Source organism: Bison bison, unplaced genomic scaffold (genome assembly GCF_000754665.1).
Source record: "Bison bison bison isolate TAMUID 2011002044 unplaced genomic scaffold, Bison_UMD1.0 scf7180017864192, whole genome shotgun sequence".
Taxonomy (NCBI): Eukaryota; Metazoa; Chordata; class Mammalia; order Artiodactyla; family Bovidae; genus Bison; species Bison bison.
In genome coordinates, this window is record NW_011494764.1 from 1,360,541 (window position 1) to 1,372,809 (window position 12,269).

A 12,269-nucleotide genomic window follows, 5' to 3' on the forward strand; every position below is an offset into this window, starting at 1 on the left:
GTGTCTATATTCTCTGTTCCTGCCCTGCAAATCTGGGTCATTTTTAGTAATGTGGGTGGATCTAGAGTCTGTCATACAGAGTGAAGTCAGAAAAAGAAAAACAAATATTGTATATTAACACATTTATATGGGAAAATGGTACAAATGAACCTAATTGCAGAATTATTTTTTCCAAAGGATAATTTTTTTAACTGAAATGTAGTTGAGTTACAATGTTGTGTTAGTTTCTGGTATACAGCAAAGTGATTCATATATACATATATTTTGTTGGTTCTGTTTAGTAGCTAATTCATGTCCAACTCTTTTTTTGACCCCATAGACTGTAGCCTGCCAGGCTCCTCTATCTACAAGATTTCCCAGGCAAGAGTACTGGAATGGATTGCCATTCCCTTCTCTAGGGAATCGAACCCACATCTTCTGCTTGTCAGGTTGGTTCTTTATCACTGAGTCACCAGGTAAGTATATATATATACATATATATGTGTGTGTGTGTGTGTATACATATATATTATTTTTCAGATTCTTTTCCCATATAGTTTATTACAAAATATTGAGTATAGTTCCCTGTGCTATACAGTAGGTCCCTACTGATTATCTATTTTATATATAGTAGTTTGTACATATTACTCCTGAATTCCTAATTTACCCCTCTTCCCCTCAGTCTTTCTCCTTTGGTAACTATAAGTTTATTTTCTATGTCTGTGAGTCTGTTCTGTGTTTTGTAAGTTCATTTGTATCATTTTTTAGATTTCATATATAAGGATATCATATATTAATATTTGTCTTTCTCCGAATGACTTACCGAACTTAGTATGACCATCTCCAGGTCCATCCATGTTGCTGCAAAAAGTATTCTCTCATTTTCTATGGCGAGTAGTATTCCACTGTATAATACCACATCTTCTTTATCCATTCATCTTCTTTATCCATTCATCCACTGATGGATACTTAGGTTGTTTGCAAGCCTTGGCTATTTTAAATAGTGCTGTTGCTGTTAAGTCGCTTCATTCTTGTCCGACTCTGAGCGACCCCATAGACGGCAGCCCACCAGGCTCCCCCGTCCCTGGGATTCTCCAGGCAAGAACACTGGAGTGGGTTGCCATTTCCTTCTCCAATGCATGAAAGTGAAAAGTGAAAGTGAAGTTGCTCAGTTGTGTATGACCCTTAGCGACCCCATGGGCTGCAGCCTACCAGGCTTCTCCGTCCATGGGATTTTCCAGGCAAGAAGAGTACTGGAGTGGGTTGCCATTAACAGCATTATTTTTAACAGTCAGAAAGTAGAAACAACCCAAAAGTCCATCCATTAACAAAATGGATAAATGAAATGTGGTCTATCCATACAACAGGAAATTATTTGGTAATAAAAAGGAATGAATTAGCACATGCTACAGTGTGGATAAATTTTGAAAACATTATTCTAAGTAAAAGAATACTTCCAGACAGGAAGAGCCTTATATTTTATGATTCCATTTCTATGAAATATCTAGATTAAGCAAATCCATAGAGATAGAAAATAGATTAGTGGTTGCCCAGGGCTGTGAGAAGGAGGGAAAAATGGGGAGTGACTGCTAATGGGTAGGGAATTTCTTTTGGGAGATGATGAAAATGTTCTAAAATTGATTATGGGGATGGCTGTACAACTCTGTAAGTCCAGGAAAAACCATTGAATTGTATACTTTAAATTCGTGAATTGTACAGTATATGAACTATATCTCAGTAAAGTTGTTTTGTTTTTAAGAATCTACTAAGTCTTTGTAATATACAAAATCAGTAGTCCTACAGGTGAAGGAACCACTGAAATTACTGACCACCTGGTGGTCTGTGGTATATACACACAGGCCCGAAGCCCCGGACAACCCCGTCTCCCTCATCTCCTATAGCTAACCAGACAAGTGTTGATCAAATGCGTCCACTTCTGGCTATCTCCACTGCCACACCTAATCCAGCCTGAATCCTTGTAATGACCCCTAAACTCCCTCTGTTTTCTGGCCCTCCTAGCCAGTCTCCTCAGCGCAAACAGAGTAATCTTTGTAAAATATAGATAGTACCATGTCAAATGTTTTCATCGACTTCCTGTTACACCAAAGGAAGACCTCGCAATCCTCCCAGGAGTCCGCCAGAACTGCTTCTGCAGCCTTGTCTTCTCCCTCATCCCCTTGCACACTGCAGCCATGCTCCTCTTTCTTCAGTTCCTCAAATCCCACAAGTCCTTCCCACCCCAAGGCCTCGGCCCACACTGTTCTCTCCCCCTGAAGTACTGTTGCTGCCCTCTACTCCTAATTTCTACCTATCTTTTATTTTCAGTTGAAAAACAAAATCACTTCTTGGGGAAATCGTCTTTGGTCTTCTACCCCGCAGAAGCAATCAAGTCATCTCATGATATTTTCTTAAAATGCCTATAAGTCTCTGGAAACTACATCCTTATTTGTGCAATGTTGCTTCCCTCCTGTAACATGAGCTCCCTGAGAGTAGGGTTATGTCCATCTTGTTCATCTTTCTCATATACAAAGTCTAACATTATACCCATAATGGAGAAATGAAATCACTCAGTCATGTCCAGACACTTTGCAACCCCATGAACTATAGCCTACCAGACTCCTCTGTCCATGGGATTTTCTAGGCAAGGGTACTGGAGTGGGTTGCCATTTCCTTCATCTTTTTCATGCACAAAGCCTAACATTATACCCAAAATGGAGAAAAGCATAGAATAAATATGTGCTGAATAAATGAAGTATAAATAGATGAGTAAATAAACAATGTACATGTGCTGCGTGAGAGGGCCATACAGGAAATACTACAATCATATAAACAAGGAAACTGCCTGTTGGAATGCACAACTGGGAAGCCTCCTTGGAAGACAGAAGACCTGGAGAACAGAGTCGGAGTCACAGAGGTGGATGGAACCTTCAAAGCCATCTCATCTATATGCCTCCCTTTTTGACTGGACGCTAGGTAAGTCTGGAAAACCTACCACTTCCATTGCTTCGAAATACAATCCATGGAATAAAGCTCCAAACTTCTTGGCATGGTGTAATAATCTGAATAATCTGGCCATAGCCTGAGTTGTCCCCCCAGTTATCACCTCCAATCATAGAAAATGACATGCCAGTCCCCAAATCGGTCAATATTTTTTCCTCTCTTTCCTTTGCACACTGCTTAGAATGTCTCTCTTCTGAATTTCCATTTCTACACCTTCAAGTCTGACAAACTTCTACCTAGGCCCTAGAGAAATTTTACATCTTCTGTAAAGCCTTCCTCAACCTTTCCCTCCCTTTATCCACCCCACCCCACCACATCTTTAAAGATAGTCAGCACTTTCCTTGGACAATCACAGTATTTTCTTTATGATTTTATAGCCAACACATAACATATCGTGCAAAGAGTAGGTTATAAAGTCACCACACAAGGCAAAAGTCACTCAGGCTCAAAATCACCCTTGAACATCCTTCAGAAGGATGCCGTCACGGCATATTCATCAACCCATCAATAGTCCTGTTTTCCTTCAGTTTGGGAAGAAATCTGTTTCTGTTGTTGAGGTACTAAGTGAAATGGTTGACTTGTGGTTAGGATCCATACTGAACAAAACATACACACACACCTAACCCAAATCATACTCAGCACAGAGAGCTCACACCATGAGAAATGTATGAGAGCTGAGGCTGACAGGGGCTCGGAGATTCCTTTTATGCTTCCTTCGGGAACACAGGCTGGAAAGGCTGGCAGAATCACCCTCACTGATTTATTCTGTTCTCCTCTATCCCACCAAGCACATTATAATGAATTCACCAAACTTACTCCAGATAAGTCATGACATTGAATATACTACATGATACTTACATCCTAAATATAAGCTGTGGTTCCATGTCATTCAAGATTGTAAGAATTTACATTAAAAAAAAATTCAGCCAACAGCCAAGTGAAAATTCCATAAAGGAATATCAATTTTGACTGGAGTACATTAAAAGTATCTAATTCATAACCCCAAAGCAATCTTGATCAAAATCCTTTCCTCTATTTCAGATATCTCTCACACCTGACTACCTCCTTCAAGTGTCTCTCACGCAAAACCCCAAATCTTCCCTCCAACCCCAAGATGCAGAGTGTTCCTTTCTCTTACTTTTTCATTCCTCGCCCTTTATTTTGTAAATCAACATAGCATCTCTGATTATGTTCTCCCAATCCTTTCCTCCTTCACTCTCCAGACGTTTTTGGAAGGAAGAAGTTGGGGGGACAGTTGCTGTGCCAAAAGGCTTGCAGGATCTCAGTTCCCTGACCAGGGATTGAACCTGGGCCATGGCAGTGAAAGCCCAGAATCCTAAACACTAGGCAACCAGAGAGCTCCCCCAGACTTCCTCTTTCTACCGCAGAGATGTAGTCACGACTCGTGGCCTAAAACTGACCTGTACACATACGTACGTGTGTATGTGTGCACCATGCCATGTTTTTAAATAACTAATTGAATTTTTATCAATTATTTCAGAGTTTCATATACTTAAAAATCCACATCTCCAGCTTCTCTTGAAAAATCCAGAGATGCGGCAATCTGGGTCCACTTTCCTCCACGCAGACAGGTGACCAGAGCTGAGTGATGCCCACTTTGGGGTGGGATTTGCAGTTACCAGGTCCCCACATTCCCCACCTGGCCCACCTCACTGCCTGGATCTCTAAGCATTTGAGTTGGTGCCTCCCACCCTGTACCCCCAACTCTTTCTCTTCTGCTTCCCAGATCTGAAACCCACACCCTTCTTCAGATGTGGAGCAGGAGCAACAAGCAAAACAAGCTAAATTGAGTCCCTGTCATATAATCCCACACCAGACACAGTTTCCTCCAAAGGAAAAGAGTGTCTGACCTCTCTCTGCCTCCCCAGCACAGACACTACACCTGGCCCAGAGCAGACACTGCGAACCATCATCACAGGAAGGTCAGCAAAAGCTATGGAAATTTCTCTCACAGAAATGAAAGTAGCTATGTTTACAGACTTTCTCAGTAACCCTCCTCAGGCCTAAGTCAAGGGTGGGATGCAGGTCAGGGAGCAGCTGGAGAGAAGGGGCAGGAAGTGGGGTCAAGGTACAAACCAGTCGGGGATGGAGCTTCCAGCCTGAGCCAGGGTGACAGTGACCCCAGCCAAACCACTGTGTCCTTCCTTTGACCAGCCTGGCTCAGCAGCCAGATGGTAGTGACTTTCTGATCCCCTTAGCCCAGGCAGGCTGTGAACAGGCACCGTCAAGTATGGTCCTCATAGACAAGGCCCCAGGGCCTGAAGCTGCCTTGTTCCAGCACATGATGACTTTTTAATTTCAAGCCTTTTGGTCCCTGATGAGAGAGGTGGAGAGAGAGGAGAGGATAGCATCTGGATCCTGCAAAATCAGACACTTTGGGCAAAGAGCAACCTTGAGAGGTCATTCACCCTCTGCGTGGCCAGATTCTCTCCTTGGCCAGCCCAGACCCACCTCCTTCAAGAAGCCTTCCTGGGCTACCCCTGTCCTAAGGCTCTCTCTCTTTCTGTACCTCTGCAAACACTCCAATAGCTTGCATTATTCACAAAATATCCAGGTGAAGCACTGATCCTCGGAAGATGCACCGGTTAAATTTGGAGTCAGACAAATACATTTGAATCTTGGCTTCAATTTACACAGTGGGCCAGTGACCTTGGAAAGATCTCTTGGCCTCTCTGACCCTAAGTTCCGTAAAATGGGGATAAATCCCTTTCCTGATTACTCACAGAGTTATTGAGAGGTCATGATGAATGAGATAATGAGGGGGAAATAACCTTTGTAAAGCTGACATAAAAGAAAAAGAAAGAGGATGCCATGATAGTTACCTGCCTCTCAACCTTTCCTCCTTTACAGAGTCAGCTCCTGAGAGCAGGCCCTCACTCCTGACCCCTCAGGAAGCTGTGAAACCGGGGACTCCTTAAAGGCAATCCTGTCTCCCAGCAACAAGCCAAGGCTTCCCCCCATAGAAGGTGCTCAGTGAGTATTGTTGCAACTACAGAGCCCCCAGGGGTCATGATTCAGACCTTGACCCCAAAGTTCACAGGCATCTCAGGGACTGGTCTGTGTCTGGGTGAAAAAATACTGACATCTTATAAAATTTCATATGAACAGCCATTTCCATTTGCTCCCTTTTGCTCCATTTTTGGAAAAGCGTTTGGGGTAAGTGCTCTCAAATCAAAGAAGCAATAAAGGTGCAGAAGGAAGGCACAGTGGGCCCCTGGGCCTAGGGAACAAGTTTGGAAGCCCTGAACTCTGCATTTGACACAGGAAGATGGATCCCTAACTCTAGATGCAGGCCAGGAGGGGAGGGCACTTCACTGCCTGATGAAAAAACTCTCAGCCTGATGGGGGCCTTGGCTGGGCATCTCGGAAGCTACTCAGAGCAGCAGATGCATAGAAAGGCCGAAGTAATCGTACAAAATACATTCCTGGCATCTTTCAAGACTAGCCTTGGAGGCAGTCAGTGGTCCCAGGGTCCCGGTCACTGCTCTACTTGTCCAACCAGAGTTGACCACCACCTCAGCCAGGAGGCAATATGAGGCCATGTTCTGATGGTTGTGCCGGCCCCTGAGGAGCCCACCTGTCCACGGGCCCAGGACAAGATCCAGGTGTCAAGGAACGCCTTAACAGTGCTTGCCAACCAAGTACACAGGTCTCTTTCCCTCCTCCATTACAGGTCCAAGAGGACACAAGCCCACCAGCTTGGAAGGGTGGCAATGGGAAGATATGGAAGCAGACTTTGCTGCAGAAATGTAATTTCTTTCCTGGAGGCAGCAGGGAAATGAGGCAAGTTTTAAAAACAAGATCACCAGTTTTTATGCAATGGGTGAGAGGATGTAGGTTCTAGACAAGGAAGTTTCCAACCACCCAACATCCCCTCCTCAGCCCTGGACTTGGACTTCCAGATCCTAGCCGAGGCTTATTCCAGGTCATGATTCTTATGATAGCTTGCAGGCCCAAGACTGCTAGGAAGATGTTGGGAAGACTCTAAGCCATTCACTTATGTTCCTCACACTGACTAATGCTGTTTTGTTACCACTTTATCCATGTACTATCCAATTTAGTTTCCACAATAAACTGGTGGAGGAGGCAGGACCCAGAATATTATACCCATTGCACAGATAAGGGGGCTGAGGCCTAGAGACAAAAGGAATTAACTGCGACAACCTATGCCCCAACCATTGTTATCAACGCTTGGGGTAGAGCTGTTTATAACCTAGCTCTGATTATAACTCACTAACAGGAATGCGTTATAAATATCACAAGTGCTAGAAGTCAGTTAGTCTCAGGATCAAATCCCAGCTCAACCATTTACCGCACTATGAACTCTGGGGCAAATCACTGACTATTTCTGACCCTCATCAGGAAAATGAGACCATAGCGTTTATCTCATCGGGCTGTTTGTGAAGATAAAATGGGAAGAATTGTGAAGAGAGTGCTTGGCACATTTCTTGCTGCACCCAATCAGTATTTGTTCCTGTTAAGTTTGTAAATTATTCATTCCCAAACTGAATATGAGATGACTTATGAAATTTAGCACAAAGAAATCAGAACTGTGTGTGTCAGGGACGGAGGTAGAAAGAGTCAATGTATATCAGAAATCTTTTTAGTAGGTTTTTAATGAAATTATTTGCTAATTTCAAAATTATGTTCTTAAACAAAAGAAAATTACATAAAATGTACAGCAGGGATGCAAAAACAATGGAAAGGGATGAGAAACACGAACATGACCAGACACGGCAGGACAGGAAGCATTTTTGAGGGCGGAACTTAGCTTTGCATTGACCCTGGCAGCTGGCTGAGTTCTAAGTGACCAGGCATAGGCGGCAGGCAGATTTGTTCGTAAAGGCTCCCCAGCCCAGTTGCAAGGAGTCATTCTTGCAAGGACCCTTACATAAGCCACACCAGGTCACAGAGGGAACAGTGATTTTGCAAAAGGCAGAGCTCGCGTTTAGGAATGTTTCTCATTATAGAGGTCACCGGGACTCTGGCTGCCTGTCCCCAGGGCATACCAGCCAAGCGAGCTCCCCTGCACCCAGGGAACACTGCCCTGTGGTCAGCCCCCTGAATGCAGCTGGACCTCCATCTGGGCGGCACCATCGCCCAGCACTGGTCTCTGAATGCTGTGGCATTTAGGAGTCTCCAAGAGGGTCTGGGACCCTCTTCCCCAACCTCCTCTCCCCTTCTCGCCTTTCTTCAACATCTCCTGCCTCACTAATGATGACATTTTCACCAAGTGGCAATGACAGGAGAAATTAGTTCACAGCCTTTGGCAACTGAACATTGAGCATTCAGATTAAACTTTCAAGGGGAAAATAGGATCTGAGCATGCAGGGAAATCATTTGGTATTTGGGAAAGACTTGAGGGGGGAACGGCCAGCACAAGCCACAGACCCTCAAGCAGGGCAGGAGGGGGAGCACCCAGGGGGCTGAGAGGCACAGACAGCCTGGCACACACAGAAGCACACGACTGCACACACACGCAAAGTGGAGGGTCCACGTCGGCTCTTAACTACAACCAAAAACTGTCAAAGAGTTCTGTGGCTTAATGAGCCCGTCAGGCAGCGATGCACTGACTGTAACATTTCAGCTAATTGGCCACAGCATTTCTTTTCCATCAGTTCCCCTCTGGCTTCCCCACTCACCATCCCCCTCTTCCCAATCACCGAAAATTATTAAGAAAGCTTGGCATTCAGCAGGGCATGAGATAGCTTCTCCTCATGTGCCCATGGCACTCTTCTCATTGTTTTTAAAGTCAGGGAATTAGACCTTATGAAGGGCTGTCCCAGGTGACAGAGCAAATTCCTACAGGGCGGGGGCGCCACGTCAAGCTCTGCATTCCCATCCACCGGGCTGACAATATTCAGGAATAACTGTTTACTGAGCCCCCAGAGATGCCATATTGCTGTGCTCTGCACAATATGAGATTCTGGCCCTTGATCCTCCTTGAGTTGGGCAGTGGACAAGGCACATAGCCCCTTTCAGCAGCCCACAAGCTCTGACTCTGAGTCAGCCTTGGCACACCACTGCACCCACAGTGCCTGACACAGTACACCGATTTGGCCTTTGACAGATATTTATCATATATCTGTATGAAATAGGAGTTGCTCCCCAAAATGTCTAATGAGTTTAATTTAATTAAAAGCCTAGATTTCAATTGTTTTATCACAGGACCATGGCCATCAAACTTCCTGTGGACAAGAGAACAGGGAATACTGGATTCTCTGGCTGGCTCTGGCTTTTTCTGGCTTCCTGGTCTTTAGGCCTTGGGTTTTTTCCTCTTGTGAAATGAGGTTTTGACCTCTAAAACCCCTTCCAGCACTCTCATTTAGGCTAGAAGGACAATTCTCCCTGGCTTAAATTAATAGCAGGGTATGAAAGACTAATTCTTCTCTCTCTCTCCATCTCTCAGTCTTCCGTGTTGGATCCACTCACAGCCTATCCTCACCTCATGGTGGCAAAACGGCTGCCAGGAACTCAAGGCCTTAGCAGCCCCAGCAGAAAAGCACATAGCAAAGAGTGCTCCACAGCAGTCTAAAACAAAGTTCTGAAATTCAAACGCAATGGGAAATGTGGTCACATGACCATCTCAAGAAAAATCCAATAGTCTGATTGGCCAGTTAGGTCTGGGCCCACTATGACCAGAAGTTCTTGAGTTGAGAAAAGGCGGTCTCCAAAGGGAATACAGAAAGGCAATGGATGCTAGATTGGCTTCAGGATTGGCTCCCAGGGCCCCTGAGAGGTTAGAAGAGGTTAAACTAATTTTGTAAGAGTTCTGGTATGTTGAACTAAATGAATAAATGCCAGAAGATGGTTATAAAAATGATGAGATATTCTTAATGTATACCTTTAACAAGCAAATGTTTTCACACAAAGGGATTAATCCAGTGTCCTGGTGCTAATCACAGAACAAATGCAGTTGATTTAAAACATTAATTCACAGAGCACTGCCAGCTCTGTGCTCCATTAATGACACACACGTTGCTGCTGAAGGGATGGACGTGCTCTGACTGTGAGCGAGGCCTCCAAGGGCACCATTTTCCTCATAGTTATCGTAGATTTGCACAGTTTTCATGACAATCTTCTGACAGCTGGCAGTAAAGTGTCTTGTGAAAGAGAGGTCTTTCTGCAATTCACACTAAGTCATCACATGAATTTACAGCAGACTCTATTTATCAGTAGACCATATCAGAAGTCTAATTTTGAGGCCCTTTTGTAACAGTGAGGCAGAGTCTCTCTTGCTCCCATCCTCACACACAAATAGTAAAACCCCTGTTGTTGTTCAGTTGCTCAGTCATGTCCGACTCTTTGGGAACCCATGGACTTCAGCACGTCAGACTTCCCTGTCCTTCACCATCTCCTGGAGTTTGCTCAAATTCATGTCCATTGAGTCAGTGATGCCAGCCAACCATTCATCCTCTGTCGTCCCTTTCTCCTTCTGCCTTCAATCTTTCCCAGCATCAGGGTCTTTTCCAACGAACTGGCTCTTTGCACCAGGTGGCCAAAGTATTGGAGCTTCAGCTTCAGCATCAGTCCTTCCAATGAATATTCAGGGTTGATTTCCTTTAGGATTGATTAGTTTGATCTCCTTGCTGTAAAACTCCTGAAGTCCAGCTAAAAATAGGGGAGGAAGAGGTAGGGAGGAAGAGGAAAGTTCGCTTATTACAATTCTAATTTTAAGCTACTTTTAATCTACTAGTACTGTGGTTCTTTTTTTCGACTAGTTTTTCAACAAAGTCAGAAATCACTCAGGATAGGAAGGTGGGCTGAACACAGCAGAGGATCCTGCAGGTTAATCAGAAGCATCCTTCCCACCTATATGAATATGAAAGATTTGTAGGTAATGGAACACACCACTCTCAGTCTGGGAGAGCACACAGCCCAAGGGAACGGCAGCTTTAGCTTAGTATTTTAAGGTTTCAAAAGGGAGATGGGGATTTGAACTTTCTGAAGTAATGGCTCGCAGAAAAACCCCATAGAATCAGACTTCTGATGGGCGCAGACAGAACCCTTTGGAAGATGATAATGCCTCAAGCGGAGTGTGACTCCTCAGGCAGGAGAGCGTTAGCAGCTGTGGTAGCACTGATCCTGTGCACTGGAAGACCTCCTTCTTATGAAGAGAGACTGTGCTTCCCTGGTGGCTCAGAAGGTAAAGAGTTGGCCTGAAATGCAGGAGACCTGGGTTTGATCCCTGGATCTGGAAGATCCCCTAGAGAAGGACATGGCAACCCACTCCAGTATTCTTCTGCCTGGAGAATTCCATGGACAAGGGAGCATGGTGGGCTACAGTCCATGGAATCACATAGACTTGGACACGACTGAGCAACTAACACACACATACGTGAAGAAAGAATTATGGGGGGTGTGGTGGAGTGGGCTCACACAGTCATGGTGTTTTTAAAGGTTTGGGGGTCTAAACAAAAAGCTCCCTCCTCTGTTTTGGGTTCTTTGCGTTTCTCTGGCTGTCTGTGGGACTGGCGTTGCTGATTTTCTCTGACAAAGACTCATTCGACATGAGCTCAAATGAAAACATTAATAGTGAAATGAGGAGGTAATTAGAGGTCCTGAGTTTAATTTTGCTGACATTATGCTGATTCTGTTTGAAGGGTCGAGAGGGTCTTCCCACCCTCTAGTAAGCAATTACTACCCAGTGCCTGGTACCAGCACCTCTGCCTGGAGGGCTGGCTCTACAGCCTTTCAATCAAGCAAGCAACATTAAATGGGATGGCGCGTGGGGGAGGGGACTGTGGGGATGGGGTAGGGGCGGGGTAAACCTCTGAAACTTACCCGCCCGGGGACAGCAAGTCCGAGAGTGATGGAGAGACTCGCGGAGGGCAGGGAGAGGCCTTCAGGAGTGGCAGAAGAGACTACAAGGGGATGAAAAGGAGGGGCAAGGGCAGGCGAAGAGAGAGTGGAGAGGTGAGGGAGACAGAAGGTGGAGTGGGGGTGGGGGGAGAGCGCGGGAAAGAAAAGAGACAGGAGAGATGAGACGTGTGGGAGAGAAAAATGGAGATGAGGCGTGGACAGGCGATGGGGCAAGGTGAGCGGGGAAGGGAGGGGGCGGTGAGAGACAGCAAAAGCAGCCTTCTCTGCGGCCGCAGGGTCACCACCCCCGCCCTGTGCTGTGTCCCCGGCCCGCTGTCCCCGCGCCCACTGCCCGAGGGCTCCCCCAGAGCCGGGTTGAGCCGGCCCGGGGCGACGCGGCACCGCGCGGCCTCTGCCCGACGGGCCAGCGGCATCCAGTCCCGGGGAGGCCGCGGGAACCCGCGAAG